Source organism: Oncorhynchus tshawytscha, linkage group LG05 (genome assembly GCF_018296145.1).
Source record: "Oncorhynchus tshawytscha isolate Ot180627B linkage group LG05, Otsh_v2.0, whole genome shotgun sequence".
NCBI lineage: Eukaryota > Metazoa > Chordata > Actinopteri > Salmoniformes > Salmonidae > Oncorhynchus > Oncorhynchus tshawytscha.
The window spans coordinates 41,544,946-41,567,735 of NC_056433.1; positions in this window are offsets into that span (position 1 = coordinate 41,544,946).

Sequence of the window (22,790 nt, forward strand, 5' to 3'; positions counted from 1 at the left end):
CTTTTGCGCAAAACTCACTCTCAGAGCCCCCACCTATCCACTTACGCAATGTGATCTTTCTCACTCATTTTTCAAAATAAAAGCCTGAAACTATGTCTAAAGACTGTTGACACCTTAGGGAAGCCATAGAAAACGGGATCTGGTTGATATCCCTTTAAATGGAGTTGGGTGGGTTATTTTCCACCATAATGTGCAAATAAATTCATAAAAAATCCTACAATGTGATTTTCTGGATTTTCTTCTAATTGTGTCTGTCATAGTTGAAGTGTACCTATGATGAAAATTACAGGCCTCTCTCATCTTTTTAAGTGGGAGAACTTGCACAATTGGTGGCTGACTAAATACTTTTTTGCCCCACTGTAGTTGGCACCATTGATTTGAGTAATCTACTCATTCAACATGCAGACAAAAGGAATCCAAAATGCTACCACTAAACTTTGTTAAAACAAGTCAAAATACATTTCTATTTAATCCTCAGATACCCTAAAATATAATTAAACTCTAATATTTCATATGGAAAGAAGTAAGTTAGCAGGTGTGCGTCCTCTCGTTGCGCATACACGAATTTCCGAGTCTGTATCCCAGTACTAAAACTCATTATTCTTCCTCGTTTTGGAAGAAAAACAAGCCTGAAACATTTTTATTTTACCTTTATTTAATCAGGCAAGTCAGTTAAGAACAAATTCTTATTTTCAATGAAGGCCTAGGAACAGTGGGTGAACTGCCTGTTCAGGGGCAGAACGACAGATTTGTACCTCGTCAGCTCAGGGGTTTGAACTTGCAACCTTCTGGTTACAAGTCCAATGCTCTAAACCAGGCTACCCTGCCACCCCACATTGAACAAAGGCTGTTGACATCTAGTGGAAGCCACATGAATTGTAATCTGGGAGCTGGATTTGGATATGCCCCTTACTTTCCATTGTAAGAGCATTGGTTCTCAAAACAATTAATCTGGTTGTTTTTTCTTATTATGTTAACATTTCTATCCATTGGTAACAAATATATGCATATCCTGGCTTCAGGGCCTGAGTAACAGTCAGTTTACTTTGGGCACGTCAGTCAGGGGGAAATTTAGAAAAATGGACCCTAGCCTAATTAACTTATTACGGCTGAGATCCCATTAATGGGATCGATATGACAACAGCCAGTGAAAGTGCAGGGAGCCAAATTCAAACAACAGAAATCTCATAATTAAAACTCCTCAAACATGCAAGTATTTTACATCATTTTAAAGATACACTTCTTGTTAATCCCACCACAGTGTCCGATTTCAAAAAGAGTTTATGACAAAAAAACACCAAACGATTATGTTAGGTCAGTACCTAGTCACAGAAAAACACCGCCATTTTTCCAGCCAGAGAGGAGTCACAAAAAGCACAAATAGAGATAACATTAATCACTAACCTTTGATGATCTTCATCAGATGCCACTCATAGGACTTCATGTTACACAATACATGTATGTTCTGTTCGATAAAGTTCATATTTATATCCAAAAATCTCATGTGACATTGGCGCGTTATGTTCAGTAATGTTTTGCTTCCAAAACATCCAGTGATTTTGCAGAGAGACCCATCAATTTACAGAGATACTCTTAAAAGACAGACATTTGGTCCGCCCTGACCTGGGACCAGACCAAATCTGAAACAATTGTAGATGTCTGTGTTTGGTTCAGATTTGGTCCGGTCCAGCCTTGATTTGGCCCAAACATAGATGACTATGATTTATTCAGATTTGGTCCGGTACAATCATAGATGTCTATGTTTCACAAGTTTGGACACCACAGTCAAGTAGAAACAAACACCCAAAAATTAAGTATTTTCAACATTCGTAAAATATGTATTTACAAACGTACAGTTTAAATAATCTTTTCAAATTTCATTCAGAAGCAAAAATGATCCTATTTTGAACATAATTTTGCTCACTGAAATGGGACAGAAGGAGACACATGGGCATAAGCGTAAGGACTACCGACTGGTTGAGGTTTACGTTCTCTCTCTATTGTGGTGAATGCTTCTCCAGATAATATAAGTACAAGTCTAGGGGAATGGCAGGGAAGTTCAGAATGAGCAGTGACCAACTCTGCTAAGGGCTGAAGAGTGTTATCAGGTATGATGTTGTGACTGACCTGGTTTGAGCCAGGGTCTCATGCACATCACAATATTGGGGAAGCTAACAAGTCTTCAGGTCGCACGCAAGGTTACTCATCATGCAAGCGTGATTCATCAAACTACCTCTTTTCCACTGTGGGATAACTAACAACCACATTAGAATGATCCTGCGTTGCCTTAGATTCTGTTCCTTCTGTTGGAGTTTTACAAATAAATGTTGGCCTCTATTCAATCGACATCGCAGAAGATCAGCTTTACAAATATATTGGCATATAAACTGCATTCAGGTTAAATGCTGTATAAAGTATGTCGGCTCAATCTGAAATTAAATACATTACTGAGTCTGTAACGCTTTAGTTTTACAAGTTAAAACTTGTTGAGGATAAGGGGCAGTATTTTCACTTTAGATGAATTGCGTGCCCATAGTGAACTGCATCAAACTCTGTCCTAGATTGCTATTATATGCATATTGTTATTACTATTGGATAGAAAACACTCTGAAGTTTCTAAAACTGTTTGAATTATGTCTGTGAGTATAACAGAACTCGTAGGGCAGGCAATCTTCCAAACAAGAAGTGAAATTCTGAAAGTTGGGGCAACTTTGACATCATCGCCCCCTCCTTTCCCAACAAGATATGGATCTGGAAGCACTTCCTACGTCTTCCACTAGATGTCCTCATTCAGTAGAAAGTGGAATGGAGCATTTGCTGTGAACTTTGACCTAATGGGAGGGGAAATAGTCCTGACAGAATGCCATTTTCCTGTGGCGCATTTCTCTGTGGGTGCTACCGCTGTTCCATTTGGCTCCAGATGAAAACGTATGATCCAGTTGGAACGTTATTGGATATATATGATAATAACATGCTGAAGATTGATTCTCTACTTAGTTTGACCAGTTTATTCGACCTGAAATGTATCTTTTGGAAGTTTTCGTGCGAGTTATCTTGGACCAGCAGTCAGTTTTTGGGCACGTGAGCTGAAAGTGATAGCAAATGCAGCTACTTGGACACTAGTATAGGATATTATGGAAAAAAACAATGATTTATTGTGGAGCTAGGTCTCCTTGCACTACATTCTGATGAAAGATCATCAAAGGTAAGGGGATATTTATGTTGTAATTTCGTATTTCTGTTGACTCCAACATAGCGGAGAAATACTGTTACGTCTGAGCGCCGTCTCAGATTATTGCAATGTTAGGCTTTTTCCGTAATGTTTAAAAAAAAATCTGACACAGCGGTTGCATTAAGAACCAGTGTATCTTTAATTACATGTAGAACATGTATCTTTAGTAAAAGTTTATGATGAGTATTTCTGTTATCTGGCGTAGCTTTCTATAATTCCTCCGGATATTTTGGAGGAATTTCTGAACATGGCGTCAATGTAAACCGAGATTTGTGGATATAAAAATGCATATCATCGAACAAAACATAAATGTACAGTGTAACATGTCATATGACTGTCATCTGATGAAGATTTTCAAAAGGTTGGTGATTCATTTTATCTCTCATCCTGCTTTTGTGATTTTATCTTTGGCTGGAAAAAAATGCTAATTATTTACTTAAAAATCACACAATATGATTTTCAGGATTTTTGTTTTAGATTCCGTCTCTCACAGTTGAAGTGTACCTATGATGAAAATTACAGACCTCTACATGCTTTGTAAGTAGGAAAACCTGCAAAATCGGCAGTGTATCAAATACTTATCTCCACTGCATGTTTCCTTATGAGATTATGTGCACGACTGCAAAGTTCCTTAACTTTGCAACTGAGCTGAGCCAAAAAAGTATTGCGTCCACTGAGCCATGAAGAAAATGTTTTAAAAAAATGTTACCAGACAATTTGAATAATCCATTCGTAATTTGTCAATTTGCACTTATTTTTTAGCTAGTGTGCATAAAAATATCTGATCATTTTTTAAATGGTATAATTGCATGATATGATTGCATTTTGCAACCCCACTTCCCCCATCGCCCCAAAATGAATGGTTTTTGACTACTACAGTCGTGGCCAAAAGTTTTGAAAATGACACAAATATAAATGTTTACAAAGTCTGCTGCCTCAGTTTGTATGATGGCAATTTTCATATACTCCAGAATGTTATGAAGAGTGATCAGATGAATTGCAATTAATTGCGAAGTCCCTCTTTGCCATGCAAATGAACTGAATCCCCCAAAAACATTTCCACTGCATTTCAGCCCTGCCACAAAAGGACCAGCTGACATCATGTCAGTGATTCTCTCATAAACGTCCATGGACGTCAGCGTCGCACCATTTCACCGAGTTAAGACAGGCGTCTGCACAAGTTCTGCAAAATTACCTGATCAAGTCAATGGTCAATCACTTCCTAGGGTCACACCACTCTCCCCTCACCACTCAATCTGGTAGATAGGGAGGTAAATGGTGCCTTTCTGAGCACTGTGACCAAGGCAAGCCAGCCCTAGGTGGCCCGTGTGTCACCTTCCATACCTTAAGGGAACATTTTGACATTCGCCATATGGTTAGTGAGAAAGTCCATATTGTAAATGTACGGTCCCTTACCAGATGTCCAAAGACGTTTGTAAAATTTGCGGACGGCGTCGGGCCGTGCGGCAGGGCTGGATCTACCGGGAAGTCATCAAACGAACTTTCTCGGACATTCGGTTTCCGTTTTATAAAATAATCAAATTTTGGTATTTTTTCCGCTGTCCCGATAAATCCCACAAGAGGGCGAATGGAATCATATTGCAAATGTACAAAACATCACAAATCACGACGTGGCCTTATCTCCAAAACGGAAAAGACTTCAAAGACGAAACTTGGTGAGCATAGTTTGGCATAATGGGCAGTTGGCCCCGAACAAGATGGCGTCTAGGCCTCAACGGTTTTTGAGTTCTGGCCATTTTTCTGGGATTAAAGGTCCAAAATGAAAATAGAGCAATAATTTTTCCGCTTCACATCAAAGTCAAGGAGCCTCCGGTGTCAATAAAAAAAGAACCAGCCATTTATCTATCGTCATTTAAGAGAAATCGTACAATGTCAAATCGGTGATGTTCAAAAAGATATATATATTTTTTTAAACAGTTACAGATCCAGTTGCAGCGTGTTCATATGAATCTTTTTAAAGTGTGCTTCAGAGCTCTGCGAGATTTCTGTGATTTTCTGTGATTTTCTGAAATAACACACACTCACTAATCCCTCCGTAAATAAGTCAGTTCCTCAACAGGTTAACAAAAAGACTTAAAACTCAAAATTCTATAATTGCCTATCCCAAGGAGGATATGTGTTCACTTTCAGCTTCCTGTGTGAACTGGAAGTGCCTTAAAATGGTGTCATAGTTACTGTTTCCAAGGGTTAAAAGGTCAGATCTTTTCAAAACTTCATATGTGTGATTAGGCAACCCCCATGAACTGTAAATCAGTCATTTCTCCCAACAGATGTCAAAGAAAAGCTCTCTCTCTCTCACACACACACAGCAAGGATGGAGTGACAAAGTGCTGTGCTTAACCAGTTGGATATAGGGGGCGCTCTTTTAATTTTTGGATGAAAAACGTTCCCATTTTAAACAAGATATTTTGTCATGAAAAGATGGTCGACTATGCGTATAATTGACAGCTTTAGAAAGAAAACACGTTTCCAAAACCTCTAAAGATATTGTTCGAGCTAAAAAAGAACCGTCAGACCTAGAGTTCTGAAACTTTAGAAACCTGTTCTAGACCTCAGGTCGATAGTGCGTGGTGAGTTGCATGGCTCTAGAAGGTTCTCGGACCGAGAAACAGCCTCATACATTTGCAATAACTTCAATTCATTTTTGCATCACAAAAATGACAACATTTAGAAATGTCCCAGAGTCGCAAGACTGGGTGCATTGCGACCGTTTCTGCCAATAAGACGGACCCCAACGTTTCTGTCCGATAGCTCATTCAAGGACCCCGTAGCAAGTCATGGATAAAAAAATGGATTTTCAACACCAATTAGGGTCTTGCTCAGGCACCAAATTACCTATCGAGCCGAAACTTGGAATTCGGGGTCGCCTCAGCTAGGCCTACACATAACATCAGAACTGGACCCGCAGCTGGAATGTAACTACGTTTTTTATGTTTTTATTATGGTTTGAATAGAAGGTATTGTGAATTTTGGGCCAGCTCTGTAGTATGTGATAGTTGGCTACTAAACGAGTTGGAAAAAGTGGGTTTGGTGTCAGTTTGTATCAGTTTGGTGTCAGAATGATATCTAATTGACTGATGGACAGTGACTTGCTGGTGACTATTGTTCATTTGCAATATGTTTAAACAGTGAGGTACCATCACCAAACTGACATTCTGAAATCAACCCTAACGAGCGATGGAGTGGAACCAGAATCACTGCCCAGCCATCCCGAGTTCATCGGGCCAGTCAATTTTGAATTTCTGCAGGATTTTTGAGCATGTCAAATTTCTTATGGCATTTGGCCCCCCAAAAAGTGTCTTTTGACTTTGACTTTTGACTTCCTATGAAATCATATTGCAAATGGACAAAACATATATCTTATGCACAAGTAAAAAAATGTATAATAAAAGTTGACAAAAGTATAGTTTGAGCAAAGTATAGTTTGACTTTTGAGCATGCCAAATTCGTGATGGTAAATGCCCATTGAAACATATTGCAAATGCACGTGCACTTGCAATATGATTCAACAGTGAAAAAACCAAATGGACATGATAAAATCAACACAACGAGTGATGGAAAGGAACAACTATCACTGCCCGGCCATCCCGAGTTCATCAGGCCAGTCAATTTTGCATTTCTGCAGGATTTTGGAGCATGTCAAATTTCTTATGGCATTTGGCCCCCAAAAAAGTGACTTTTGACTTTGACTTTGACTTTTGACTTCCTATGAAATCATATTGGAAATGGAGAAAACATATGCCTTATGCACAAGTTAAAACATTTTTTTAAATGATGCTAATAAAATTAGACAAAAGTATATTCATACAGTTCTTACACATATGTAATTGACAAAAAAATCGAAAGCACTTTTTTAAGGGGTTGCTAGGTTTTTTGATTATTTTTCTCTTTTTCAAAATTTTGCTTTTGGATGTTGACTTTCGCAATATGAAAAATCACGGTGGAGCGCACTCGCCACCTGTTGGATTTTTAAAGTGTTACACCTGGCATTTGCCATATGGCATTTGCAATCAAACTTTGAACGAAACAACGTCGAATTGAGTGGTATTGGACACCATGTATATGGTTTGTCCAGTGCCACTGGTGCAACTCCGATGTCGTAAAAAGAGAGAGCACTAGATTTAAGGTAAGGAAATAGTGGAGAGAAGCAACAACAGTGGAATCCACAAAAAATGTGGTGGCTGGCTAATCTTCTTTTCGGGTAATAACGGCCAAGAACTTCAACTCAAGCGCCTGATGAAAAAGGATATTACAAGCAAGGACAATCAAACGGGAGCTCAATTTAGATTTCCCATCACAAATATAGTGGGGAAAGGTTTTCCTAGATGAAACCCTTCAAAACAAATGTACCCTTCACTTTCTAAATGTAACGCTGCAGAAAATGGCTATGTTATAGTGATGCAAGCACAGGGACTATGTTCATGTGAATTGTCACGTGACCATGCTGCCTTCCGTTGTATTGTAACTTCAGGCATATGTTTTTTACAATTATCTAGCCTCAAAAGCTGACAATCAAATAGGGTCACACTGTGTTCCTGAGTTGTTGATCAGCTCATGGGTGATAATTTTGTTGCCCTGTGTTATTAAATCTTTGTGCTTCTGCTCTATAGTGAATGGGCTGAGGGCTTGAGGCCTGGGACCTGGGTTCTTGAAGGGGAATTTCACCCTGGGGGAATCTAGCCTGTTATGGCTGCATCCCTTTGTTCTCAATTTCCACCTGAAGACATACCCTAATCTAACTGCCTGTAGCTCAGCCCCAGAGGCAAGGATATGCATACTCTTGGTATCATTTGAATGGAAACATTCTGAAGTTTGTGGAAATGTTAATTGAATGTAGGAGAATATAACACAGTAGATCTGGTGGAAGAAAAGAGAAAGAAAGAGCATACGTTTTCAGTTTTTTATTGTTGTAGTATCATCTTTCACATGTACTAGAATAGCCACACAGTCAGATAGGATGCTGGAGATAATTTTGATGGATAACACAAGAGGGCAACTGTAGGTGTGCAAAGGTTTCAGACTGATAACTTCAGGAATGGGTGAGCTACATGACATTTAGCATGAAGTCACCCAGGTGTCCCAAACGTACCCATGTGGCCGAATTGGTGAAATGACCTATAACTATATACAACAGTGCAAATAACTATATACAACATATCAAAAATCAATTCTAACACACACACACACACACACATTTTTTTTTTTAAATATTAGAAAATAAATATTTAAAAAACAGTACACCCTTTGTAAGTCCTCAACACAATATTTTGCTGCCTGTGCCATGTCCCATAGCAGTCTCTTTCTGATGTAAAGCAGAGGCAAACTGAACAAGTGGTGCAGTTCAAGAGACACAGAACACAACGACACCTCCATGCTGTGCCCTTTTGGCCCTGAGGCACAGTCATGCCTGCAGAAATGAACTGTTGCATATGAACACCACTGGGGGCAGAGGTAGAGCGGGTAGCTAGGCACCGGGGGCTCCCAGTCGTAGTCGCTATCACTGTGAAAGAAAACATTTAAAAAATATTTGTATTGTGTGAGCCTTTTATCATCACATAAAATAAACAGATATGTATAGAGTATAGAGCAGAGGGAACAGTCACTAAGGTGAAGTGCTGTTCCATTCAACTCCGGCCATTGTTGTGGGCCTGCCCTCCCCTGAACAGCACCCAATGGCTATTTCATATGGAAATGAAGAGGAGTAGTAGGCACAGTGGCCATGTGTGTGGTTGCTGTTCTACTCCATTCCATTTGAATAAAAAAATGGAAAATATAATCTGACATGGAAAAGAAATATATATATATATACACCCAAACAAACCAACACACACACACACAAACAAACCATACATTTCACTGCAAATTAAAAATACATATATTTTTTTGCAAAACTATATATATATATTTATATTTCATGAAACGGCATTAGCACTTACCCGTCCAGAAGTACATCCTGTCCTTGCAGAAACAGCTCCTCAGTTCCTGTTTGAATCATAACACTCAAAGATTCCTCAAACAAAAAATCTGTCTCACTTTCACTTTTTCACTTTCACTTTAGACTTTGACTTCGCTTTTCCTGATTTATTCACCATGATATCTGCAATGAAATCGTTGAAAATACAACTTTCCGAAATACAGCTGCGTGTAACAAGCCTCACAGCAACTCCTCTGATCGTCAAGGCAAGAATGGAGTTCGTTACGCATGCGATATCAAACAAGGAATGGTGCTCCAACCCAAAACCATTACATACTGGCATTTACCTCAGCTCATTGGCTATCTACCCAGCTAGATTTCAAGAAGATCAGTGGTCATTGGGCAGAAATACAGTCCATCAACGAAGCTTCGCTAAAATGATTGGTGCACCAGGTAGTCATTGCTCGTTGTCTTCAAATCAGTTCACTTCGGTCAATACTCCCCGCAAAAAAACCAATGACGTTTGGCTGTGTTGCAAACATCCAGAGGAATGCACTGAAACCAACCATGACTAGATAAACGATGGTTTACTGTGTAATTACGTCGAATGCTCCGTAAAAAATTGATAGAGACGGAATTCACGGCACAAACAGGGATAGGGCTGACTACTGCCCCCTTTGGAGGAATTGCGTGCCCATAGTAAACAGAAAAAAAATCTGTCAAAAATTGCTAATATATGCATATAATAATTATTATTGAGTAGAAAACACTCTAAAGCTTCTAAAACCGTTCAAATTATGTCTCTATGTAAAGCAGAACTCTCAGGGCAGCCATTCTCCCAAACTCTCTCTTGGCAACAGAAAAGTTGGAACAACTTTGACGTCATCGCCCCCACCCTTCCCAACCAGCTACAGATCTGGGAACAGTTCTCTTCAGCGCGATGTCCCCTTTCAGTGGGGCCTGCCATTGTGAGAATCGCGCGCTCCCTCGAGTTTTGGCGGGCTGAAACCTCCGGGTCACGCGAAAATACATGCACTTTCATGCGCACGTCGAGTCCGGAGCTCTCTTTGTTCCAAGATTCACCAAACGATGTAGGTTTGTCTGTTCACGCTAAGGATTGTTTTCTATGTTTAAAACATGCTAAAGCTCGATTCTGCACTTAGTTTGACCAGTTTAGTCGACATATAATATGTAATTTTGAAGTTTTGATGCGCATCCACTAGAATTTTGCCTGCATTTCGACCGGAATTTGTCGTGTTTGATAACCTAAAGACACAGACTTGAAAACCAAATGCAGTTTTTGGTAAGTATAACTCCTTCCACGTCTTCTGATCGAAGAACATAAAAGGTAAGGGAATATTTATGTGTTAATTATGATTTTCTGTGGACTCCGAGATAGAGGAGACATAATGCTAATTTCTGAGCGCCGTCTCATATTATAGCCTAGTGAACGAATTCTGTAACGTTAAAAATAAATGTAACACAGCGGTTGCATTAAGAAGTGTATCTTTCTAACTATATGTAGAACATGTATATTTAGTCAAAGTTTATGATGTGTATTGCTTGTTAATTGACGTTAGCTCCGGCAGATATCATCATTTCTCCGGACATTTGAGTAGCATTTTTTGAACATGGCGTCATTGTAAACAGAGATTTATGGATATAAATTGCATATTATTGAAAAAAACATAAATGTACTGTGTAACATGTCCTATTACTGTCATCTGATGAAGATTTTCAAAAGGTTAGTGAATTATTTTTCTTTTAATCCTGCGGTTGTTGATTGCATATTTTGTTCAACGTGGCTAATTCAAATTAGCTGTGTCTTTGGTGGTGGTTTGACATAAATATGTGCTATGTTTTCGCCGTAAAACATTTTAGAAATCTGACTTGCTGGCTAGATGAACAAGGTGTTTATCTTTCATTTGAGCTATTGGACTTGTTAATGTGTGGAGGTTAAATATTTTTAAGAATATTTTTGCGTTCCATGCGCCACGTCCCAGTTAACGTCGGTTCCCAACTGGGAACCCAAATCCGTAACAGTTTAAAGGCGTAATTGATTGACAGTTTGTATCCAAAGATGGCTACCCTTCTAATTTTTCACGGTTCAGTAGCATGTTAGCTAGCACAACAGCTAAGGTAGCTAGTTAGCAACATTATGAGTTGACTTGACATCAAAGCAAAACTTCCCGTGGGGGAAGGATCCACAAACACCCTGGAATGCATCAACACCCTGGAGGACCCATCAACAACTTGGAAATATTTTTTCATAATACTTTATTTTAATGATAAATGCGTTTATCGCCTTCAAAATTGATAAGGTAAGAAAAATACATGCATTATAAATGTAGCCCATACATTCATTATTTGTAACAATTAGATCTTTCATGGCTTTAAAGTAGTAGCTTGCTCATCTTGATCATGCGGTGTTCCTTCTCTCTTTCTAGAAGCAATAAGTTACAAGGTACAGATTGAGGCCTTCAATCAAACTGAGGACAGAGAAATACATGTGCACCAGACAGACAAAGGCTTCTTGCGTGCATAACTTTGAGATGTAAGTTACACTTGTTTGGAAGACCAAATTGCTGGGATGCAGGCATTGGGTCAATAGTTGGGTTGTTTTCTGTAAAAACAGCAAGGTTGGGTTGTTGGTTGGGATGCTCGATATAGCGGTAAGCATATCGGAATCGGACGATAATTAGCTAAAAATGCAAACCTCGGCATTGGCCTGATGTCTAGTTTAAGCCAATGTGCCAAACCGATGTCAAAGCTGACATGCATACCTATATAAACGGAAGTGGATGACGTAATGATGCCACAAAAAATATAGCGCTACACGTGCAACACAGCATTCTTAACCTAGCCTACATTGTTTGCTGTGTGGATAGAGCAGTCAACAAGTCGAGCAGTCATTTGAAAGAGTAAGAATATTTCAGCGAGACAACTCAAAGGCAAAATCCATTAACGCCAAGATCATGGAATTCATTGCCATTGACAATCAACCGTTCTCTGTCGTGGATGATTTTGGCTTTCGCCGACTGGTCGAGCACCGGTACACACTAATAAGTAGGCGCTATTTTTCAGATGTTGCCCTACCGGAGTTTCACAGTATTGTTGAAACTCACATTCATGAGCTACTTGCTATGGGCGTCACTGCTATTAGCTTCACGACTGACATTTGGACCAGCAATGTCAGCCCCATGAGCATTATGAGTCTGACAGCACAGTGGGTCGATGAGGATATCGTACAGAGGAAAGCCATATATTGCATGTTCAAGAATGTGCTGGTTCTCATACCGCTGCTGCCATTTCAATGGCATTTGAGAACATACTTGGAAACATGAACATTTCTAGCGCCATTCGAACAACTAACTCGAGAAATAAGCTCAACTGCGTCTGCAACAGACGTGATACCCTGCCATGGCATTGAAATGCCTGCTCAACAAAAACGCCAACACAGACGTCGGTTTAGCTTTCCCAATCTTTGTGCACCAACATGGGAATTATTACAGACCATGGTGTATCAGCTGCCAGGAACATAATCCCCTTGCATTAAGACTGTTGTGAGCATGTCTTTTTTTCTACTGAACAATAGTGGATAAGTATTTGCTCTTGTATGTTGTGTGAGAAGTGACAGCCCTCTGGCTGATGTGTTCCTGTGAATTGATGCATGAGTCATTTCAAGCCTCTTAAGGCACTATTTATAGCTCTGTTAAATTAACTTTTAGTACGGTATGTGGCTCGTTTGCCTTTAGTTCAACTACCGAAGCGCGTTCTGGTATGCTTTCATTCTATCACAACTAATTTTAAATACAAATGTTACATTTTGGGGATTGTGAAAAGTGCTTTATGAATGAAATAGTCATTACTTAACTTCACTCGGGTAGGGGGCACTATTTTCACCTCCGGATGAAAAGCGTGCCCAAAGTAAACTGCCTGCTACTCAGGCTCAAAAGCTAGGATATGCATATAATTGGTAGAGTTGGATAGAAATCACTCCGAAGTTTAAATAATGTCTGTGAGTATAACAGAACTGATTTGGCAGGTGAAAACCTGAGAAAAATCCATCCAGGAAGTGATATTTTTTAAATGTTTGTAGTTTTCTATTGAATGCCATTACAGTATCCGTTGACTTAGGACTCAAATTGCACTTCCTATGGCTTCCACTAGATGTCAACAGTCTTTAGAAATTGTTTCAGGCTTGTATTCTTATAAATGAGGGAGTAAGACCAGTCTGAATGCACAGAGATTTTTCATGCACAATCCCGAGAGTGCATTTCTTGTTTACCTTTTATATTGATAACGTTATTGTCCGGTTGAAATATTATATATCATTTAGGATAAAAACAATTAGGATTTTTTTGTCTGCCTGTTTTGACTGAGTTTGAGCCTGTGGATTACTGAAGAAAACGTGCGAACAAAACGGAGGTTTTTGGAAATTAAGAGACTTTATCAAACAAAAGGAATTTTAATTGAGTAAATGAATGTCTTCTGAGTGCAACCATATGAAGATAATCAAAGGTAAGGGATTCATTTTATCTCTATTTCTGAATTTTGTACCACTTCTGCTTGGCTGGTTACTGTTTGTAATCATTTGTCAACTGGGTTATGTTCTCAAATAATCGTAAGGTATGCTTTCGCCGTAAAACATTTTTTAAATCTGACACCGTGGTTGGATTCACAAGAAGTTAATCTTTAAAACTATGTAAAATATGTTTTGTTTTCTGAATTTTTATAATGAGTATTTCTGTATTTGAATTTGGCGCTCTGCAATCTCACTGGATGTTGGACAGATGGGACGCTAGCGTCCCACATACCCAGAAAGGTTAATGCAGGGAAACTTAAATCAGTTTTACCTAATTTCTATCAGCATGTTATTAAATGTGCAACCAGAGGGAGAAAAAATTCTAGATCAACTTTCCTCCACACACAGACATGCATTCATAGCTCTCCCTTGCCCTCCTTTTGGCAAATCTGACCATAACTCTATCCTCATGATTCCTTTAATTAAAGCAGGAAGCAACAGGCCTATAAAAATGTGGTAAGTTGAAGCAGATTTATTACAGGACTGTTTTGCTAGCACATACTGGAATATGTTCTGGGATTCTTCTGATGGCATTGAGGAGTACGCCACATCAGTCACTGGCTTTATCAATTTTTGCATTGAGGACGTGGTCCCCACAGTGACTGCACGTATTGTACATTCTCCAACCAGAATCCATGGATTACAGGCAACATTACTGAGCTATAGGTTAGAGCTGCAGCTTTCAAGAAGCGGGACTCTAAGCCGGAAGCTTATAAGAAATCCTGCTATGCCCTCGACGAACCATCAAACAGGAAAAACGGCAATTCAGGACTAAGATCGAATGAACCTACACCGGCTTCGACGCTCATCGGATGTGCCAGGGCTTGCAAACTATTACAGACTACAAAGGGAAGCACAGCCGAGAACTGTCCAGTGACACAAGCACACCAGACGAGCTAAATAACTTCTATGCTTGCTTTGAGGCAAGTAACACTGAAATATGCATGAGAGCATCAGCTGTTCCGGACAACTGTGTGATCAAGCTCTCCAGAGCCGATGTGAGTAAGACCTTTAAAAATGGTGGTCCGCTGGGCCAGATGTATTACCAGGACGGGTACTCCGAGCATGAGCTGATCAACTGACAAGTGTCTTTACTGACATTTTCAAACTCTCCCTGTCTGTTTCAAGCAGACCACCATTGTCCCTGTGCCCAAGAACACTAAGGTAACCTGCCTAAATGACGACTGACCCATAGCACTCCCGTCTGTAGCCACGAAATGCTTTGAAAGGCTGGTCATGGCTCAAATCAACACCATTATCCGAGAAACACTTGACCCCCTCCAATTTGCATACCACACCAACAGATCCACAGATGATGCAATCTCTATCGCACTCCACACTGCCCTTTCCCACCTGGACAAAAGGAACACCTATGTGAGAATGCTATTCATTGACTACAGCTCAGCGTTCCAACACCATAGTGCCCTCAAATTTCATCACTAAGCTAAGGACCCTGGGACTAAACACCTCCCTCTGCAACTGGATCCTGGACTTCCTGACGGACCACCCCCAGTTGGTAAGGGTAAGAAAAAACACATCCGCCATGCTGATCCTCAACATGAGGGCCCCTCAGGGGTGCATGCTCAGTTCCCTCCTGTACTCCCTGTTCACTCATGACTGCACAGCCAGGCACGACTCCAACACGATCATTTAGTTTGCTGATGACAACAGTGGTAGGCCTGATCACTGACAACAATGAGGCCTATAAGGAGGAGGTCAGAGACCTGACCGTGTGGTGCAAGGACAACCACCTCTCCTTCAACATGATCAAGACAAAGGAGATGATTGTGGACTACAGGAAAAGGAGTGCGCCCCCATTCTCATCAACAGGGCTGTAGTGGAGCAGGTTGAGAGCTTCAAGTTCCTTGGTGTCCACATCACCAACAAACTAACATGGTCCAAACACACCAAGACAGTTGTGAAGAAGGCAGGCCAAAACCAATTTCCCCTCAGGAGACTGAAAAGATTTGGCATGGGTCCTCAGATCCTCAAAAGGTTTTACAACTGCACCATTGAGAGCATCCTGATGGGTTGTGTCACTGCCTGGTATGGCAAGGCACTACAGAGGGTAGTGCGTACGGCCCAGTACATCACCGGGGCCAAGCTTCTTGCCATCCAGGTCCTCTATACCAGGCTGTGCCAGAGAAAGGCCCTAAAAAAATTGTAACCCTAGCCACCCTAGTCATAGACTGTTCTCTCTGCTTCCGTACAGCAAGTGGTACCAGAGCGCCAAGTTTAGGTCCAAGAGGCTTCTGAACAGCTTCTACCCCCAAGCCATAAGACTCCTGAACAGCTAATCAAATGGCTACCCAGACTATTTGCGTTGCCCCCCCCCATGCTGCTGCTACTCTCCATTATTATCTATGTATAATAACTCTACCTAAATGTACATAATTATCACAATTACCTCAACACCGGTGCCCCCGCACATTGACTCTTTACCGGTACCCCCTGTATATAGCCCCGCTATTGTTATTTACTGCTGCTTTTTAATTATTTGTTTTTCTTAGCTCTTACTTTTTGGGGGGGAATTTCCTTAAAACTGCATTGTTGGTTAAAGGCTTGTACACCTGTTATATTCGGCACATGTGAGAAATACAATCTGATTTGAAGAGGCGTGTGGATGATAAAAAATGTAATTAAAGCCTGGTGTCTACTGCCTTCCTGGCGATCCTGTCTGTCTGCTGGGGGTTGCTGGGAAATAGACAGCTGGGGAGGTACCATAGGGACAGGAGGGATCTAATGTGTATACAAAGCAATTTGTATTTGAAATTGATTACTCCAACAACTGCTCCCAGTCTGTCAGGTGTGGTGAGGTCTGGGCATTCCTGAGGTATCAGCGAACTGCCAACCAATCTGGTAAACAGGCCTAGCACCTGCCACAACACGTCACTGCCACCCCAAATTCCCCAGTCAGGGAAGTTATTATTCATCATCATATTCACCTGGAGGTAAATGTGCCAATATAGCGGCTTCTGGTTACTCAATTGAAGTTGGTGCCAATTTGGTTTTCTTCATGTAACTCTTAGAGGCATGTTTCCAGGAACATTGGTCAGACGATAGGAAAATTTTAGGCAGGCATCTTCCTCTTCTTCTACCAACATTTGGAAAGGGTCTTTTTCACTCTCATTGAACCTCTCCTACACATAAACATATTTTGTGTAAAGAGGTCCAAGTTTGTGTGGAGAGGTGTAGAGAGGTCCTTTACAATACATATTTATGAAGCTGTCCAAACCAAATGCCTTTACAGTCAGAACAACCCCATTTAACTTCATAAATATCCAAATAAGGAGTGAGAAAACAGTGCTTTAGCAAATATGATTAATCAAGACTAAGTTGTGTTTGTATGATTTTAAATGCTCAGCGATCAAATAAAGATATTAGCTGACAGATGGGGGCACTTCCCTGTACCTTTTCACAGGCCTACACTCTTAGAAAAAAATATAACAGCACAAAATCGAATAACTGAAAATCTCACTGCATGCTGGGAAATATTATAAACTCAGCAAAAAAAGAAACATCCCTTTTTCAGGACCCTGTCTTTCAAAGATAATTCGTAAAAATCCAAATAATTTAATAATCCTCATCCTCATTTAACTTCTTATGGCTGCAATCCCGTTAACGGGAGCGATTTGACAACAGCCAGTCAAAGTGTAGGGCGCCATTTTCAAAACATCAAAAATCTCATAATTAACATTCCTCAAACATACATGTGTCTCATACCATTTTAAAGCCATTCTCGTTGTTAATTCCACCAAAGTGTTTGATTTCAAATAAGCTTTTCAGCAAAAGCACTACAAACGATTATGATAGGTCTCCACCAAACCACAATAAGCACAGCCATTTTCCAGCGAAATATAGCATTCACAAAAAGCAGAAATAGAGATAAAATTAAACACTAAACTTGAATTATCTTCATCAGATGACATTCATAGGACTTCATGTTACACAATATATGCATGTTTTGTTTGATAATGTTCATATATCAAAAAATCTGAGTTTACATTGGTTTAATAGATTCACTAGTTCCAAAAACATCAAGTGATTTTGCATAGCCACATCATTTCAACAGAAATACTCATCATACATGTAGATGATAATACACATGGAATTATAACTATACCTTTCCTTAATGCAACCGCTGTATCAGATTTTTTTTTAAAGTTTACGGAAAAAGTCAGCCATGCAATAATCTGAGACGGAGCTCAGAACAGAAGCCAAATTAGCCGCCATGTTGGAGTCAACAGAAACCAGAAAATACACGATAAATGTTTCCTTACCTTTGATGAACTTCATCAGAATGCAGTCCTAGGAATCACAGGTCCACAATAAATGCTTGATTTGTTCAAAAATGTCTGTTATTTATGTCCAATTAGCTACTTTGGTTAGCGCGTTTGGTAAACAATTCCAAAGTCACAAAGCGCGTCCACTATAACGTGACGAAATGTCCAAAAGTTCTGTAACAGTCAGTAGAAACATGTCAAACGATGTACTGAATCAATCTTTGGAATGTTGTTTACATATATCTTGAATAACGTTCCAACCGGAGAATTAGAATGACTTCAGATGACCGGTGGAACACAGGTCCTTCCTCTGTTAACTCACCATCAGTACAACCAAGAATATGACTTTCCCGGAGTGGATCCTGTGTTCTGCCTTCCACCCAGGACAACGGAATGGATCCCAGCTTGCGACCCAAAACAGCAACGTCGTAAAAGAGGCAAACGAAGCGGTCTTCTGGTCAGGCTCCGGAGACGGGCACATCGCGCGCCACTCCCTAGCATACTACTCGCCAATGTCCAGTCTCTTGACAACAAGGTTGATGAAATCCGAGCAAGGGTATCATTCCAGAGGGACATCAGGGACTGTAACGTTCTTTGCTTCACGGAAACATGGCTCACTGGAGAGACGCTATCGGAGTCGGTGCAGCCAGCTGGTTTCTCCACGCATCGCGCCGACAGAAACAAACAGCTTTCTGGTAAGAAGAGGGGCGGGGGCGTATGCTTTATGGTTAACGAGACGTGGTGTGGTCAAAACAACATACAGGAACTCAAGTCCTTCTATTCACCTGATTTAGAATTCCTCACAATCAAATGTCGACCGCATTATCTACCAAGGGAATTCTCTTCGATTATAATCACAGCCGTACATATTCCCCCCCAAGCAGACACATCGATGGCTCTGAACAAACTTTATTTGACTCTTTGCAAACTGGAATCCACATATCCTGAGGCTGCATTCATTGTAGCTGGGGATTTTAACAAGGCTAATCTGAAAACAAGACTCCCTAAATTGTATCAGCACATCGATTGCGCAACCAGGGCTGGTAAAACCTTGGATCATGGCTATTCTAACCTCCGCGATGCATATAAGGCCCTCCCCCGCTCTCCTTTCGGGAAAAGCTGACCACGACTCCATTTTGTTGCTCCCTGCCTACAGACAGAAGCTAAAACAAGAAGCTCCCACGCTGAGGTCTGTTCAACGCTGGTCCGACCAATCTGATTCCACGCTCCAAGACTGCTTCCATCATGTGGACTGGGATATGCTTCATATTGTGTCAGACAACAACATTGACGAATACGCTGATTCGGTGAGCGAGTTCATTAGAACGTGCGTTGAAGATGTCGTTCCCATAGCAACGATTAAAACATTCCCAAACCAGAAACTGTGGATTGATGGCAGCATTCGCGTGAAACTGAAAGCGCGAACCACTGCTTTTAATCTGGGCAAGGTGACCGGAAACATGACCGAATACAAACAGTGTAGCTATTCCCTCCGCAAGGCAATCAAACAAGCTAAGCGTCAGTATAGAGACAAAGTAGAATCGCAATTCAACGGCTCAGACACAAGAGGTTTGTGGCAGGGTCTACAGTCAATCACGGATTACAAAAAGAAAACCAGCCCCATCACGGACCAGGATGTCTTGCTCCCAGGCAGACTAAATAACTTTTTTGCCCGCTTTGAGGACAATACAGTGCCACTGACACGGCCCGCAACCAAAACATGCTTCACTGCAGCCGAGGTGAGTAAACATTTAAACGTGTTAACCCTCGCAAGGCTGCAGGCCCAGACGGCATCCCCAGCCGCGCCCTCAGAGCATGCGCAGACCAGCTGGCTGGTGTGTTTACGGACATATTCAATGAATCCCTATCCCAGTCTGCTGTTCCCACATGCTTCAAGAGGGCCACCATTGTTCCTGTTCCCAAGAAAGCTAAGGTAACTGCGCTAAACAACTACCGCCCCGTAGCACTCACTTCCGTCATCATGAAGTGCTTTGAGAGACTAGTCCACCCTACCTGACACCCTAGACTCACTCCAATTTGCTTACCGCCCAAAAAGGTCCACAGACGACGCAATCGCAACCACACTGCACACGGCCCTAACCCATCTGGACAAGAGGAATACCTATGTGAGAATGCTGTTCATCGACTACAGCTCAGCATTTAACACCATAATACCCTCCAAACTCGTCATCAAGCTCGAGACCCTGGGTCTCACCCCACAAGGGTGCGTTCTGAGCCCTCTCCTGTACTCCCTGTTCACCCACGACTGCGTGGCCACGCACGCCTCCAACTAAATCATCAAGTTTGCGGACGATGCAACAGTGGTAGGCTTGATTATCAACAACGACGAGACGGCCTACAGGGAGGAGGTGAGGGCCCTCAGAGTGTGGTGTCAGGAAAATAACCTCACACTCAACGTCAACAAAACTAAGAAGATGATTGTGGACTTCAGGAAACAGCAGAGGGAACACCCCCCTATCCACATCGATGGAACAGTAGTGGAGAGGGTAGTAAGTTTTAAGTTCCTCGGCGTACACATCACAGACAAACTGAATTGGTCCACCCACACAGACAGCATTGTGAAGAAGGCGCAGCAGCGCCTCTTCAACCTCAGGAGGCTGAAGAAATTTGGCTTGTCACCAAAAGCACTCACAAACTTCTACAGATGCACAATCGAGAGCATCCTGTCGGGCTGTATCAATGGGAATTGATGGGAATTGATGTAAAATATATCACTAGCCACTTTAAACAATGCTACTTAATATAATGTTTACATACCCTACATTATTTATCTCATATGTATACGTATATACTGTACTCTATATCATCTACTGCATCTTTATGTAATACATGTATCACTAGCCACTTTAACTATGCCACTTTGTTTACATACTCATCTCATATGTATATACTGTACTCGATACCATCTACTGCATCTTGCCTATGCCGCTCTGTACCATCACTCATTCATATATCTTTATGTACATATTCTTTATCCCTTTACACTTGTGTGTATAAGGTAGTAGTTTTGGAATTGTTAGCTAGATTACTCGTTGGTTATTACTGCAATGTCGGAACTAGAAGCACAAGCATTTCGCTACACTCGCATTAACATCTGCTAACCATGTGTATGTGACAAATAAAATTTGATTTGATTTGATTTGTGAACGCCCATAGTGAAAGCATGGTCAACTCGTGGCAGTGATGACTATTTCCTGTCTCATTCGACTCCCCTTCACATTAGTCATCAGACAAAGTTCTATTGACTATTGACATCTAGTGGAAGACATCACCAGCCATTATATAAATAAGAATTATATAAATAAAAACAGACAACTAAATGTATTTGTCTTATTTACATAATATTACTCATATCATCAGAATAAAGGGGTTGTGTTGGTTAGCGTGACACACTCAAGCAAGGCTGAAAAGACTGGAAAAATATGAAAAACAGAAGAGAGGACTTACCTTTGGTGTTAGCAAATGGCTTGATGATGTAATTTCCTCTGTGTCATCCGACTAACTGTTTTTTCTCTTCCTCTGCCAGACTAAATAGTTTTTGGTAGCAGGACTGCATGCATGTTGTGGGACACAACTTCAGTGCAAAATCGAAATCATTTACGTATGCGCTCTCCAATTCTCTCTCTTTCTTTTGTTCTTTCTCTCTCTCAGAGGACCTGAACCCTAGGACCATGCCTCAGGACTACCTGGCCTTATGACTCCTTGCTGTCCCCAGCCCACCTGGCCGTGCTGCTGCTCCAGTTTCAACTGTTCTGCCTGCGGCTATATGACCTGTTCACCGGACGTGCTACCTGTCCCAGACCTGCTGTTTTCAACTCTCTAGAGACAGCAGGAGCGGTAGAATGATTGGCTATGAAAAGCCAACTGACATTTACTCCTGAGGTGCTGACCTGTTGCACCCTTGACAACCACTGTGATTGTTATTATTTGACCCTGCTGGTCATCTATGAGCATTTGAACATATTGGCCATGTTCTGTTGTAATCTCCACCCGGCACAGCCAGAAGAGGACTGGCCACCCCTCCTTTCTAGGGAATTTTTCTTAGCCACCGTGCTTCTACTCCTGCATTGCTTGCTGTTTGGGGTTTTAGGCTGAGTTTCTTTACATGACTTTGTGACATCAGTTGATGTAAGAAGGGCTTTAGAAATAAATTTGATTGATTTTGTTTGACTGTAAGTGGGCAAAATTAGCAATATGTAAAGGTTGCAAAGCACAATGGGTATTACTATTGGCCTTGTTTTGGATTCGGGGCTTATAAGAATAATTTCCAGCATGCTTTGCAAGTGTTCATTTTTACATGAACACCTCTACTCAATACATTGAACACATGTATTGAATTTAACTTCACACTTTTTACTGTAAAATTGAAAAGGCATGAGGAATGCAGTAAGGGCATAACGATCTAGTTCTCTCACAAGCGCGCCATGTTGTTTAAGCCACAGAAAAAGTCAGCAGCCTTCCCACTAGACATGATTGGCTGAGATAATGTGTGGGCTGGACATGCCGAGAGAGGAGTTTGGATTGGTCTGTTTTTTTTAGCTCATCAGTCTGTGTTGGTAACTCTGTCGAACACAGCTTTAAAAAAATATATTTTGTAGTGGAGCTGCATAAGTTTTCCTCTCCATTTTCTGGAGGATGAAGTTTTGAAATCAGTGGAATTAGAGTATGATAGCTAAAGAGATGTTGAAAACACCTGTCTCCGGATGACATCTTCAAACTAAGGGCAACCGTGGT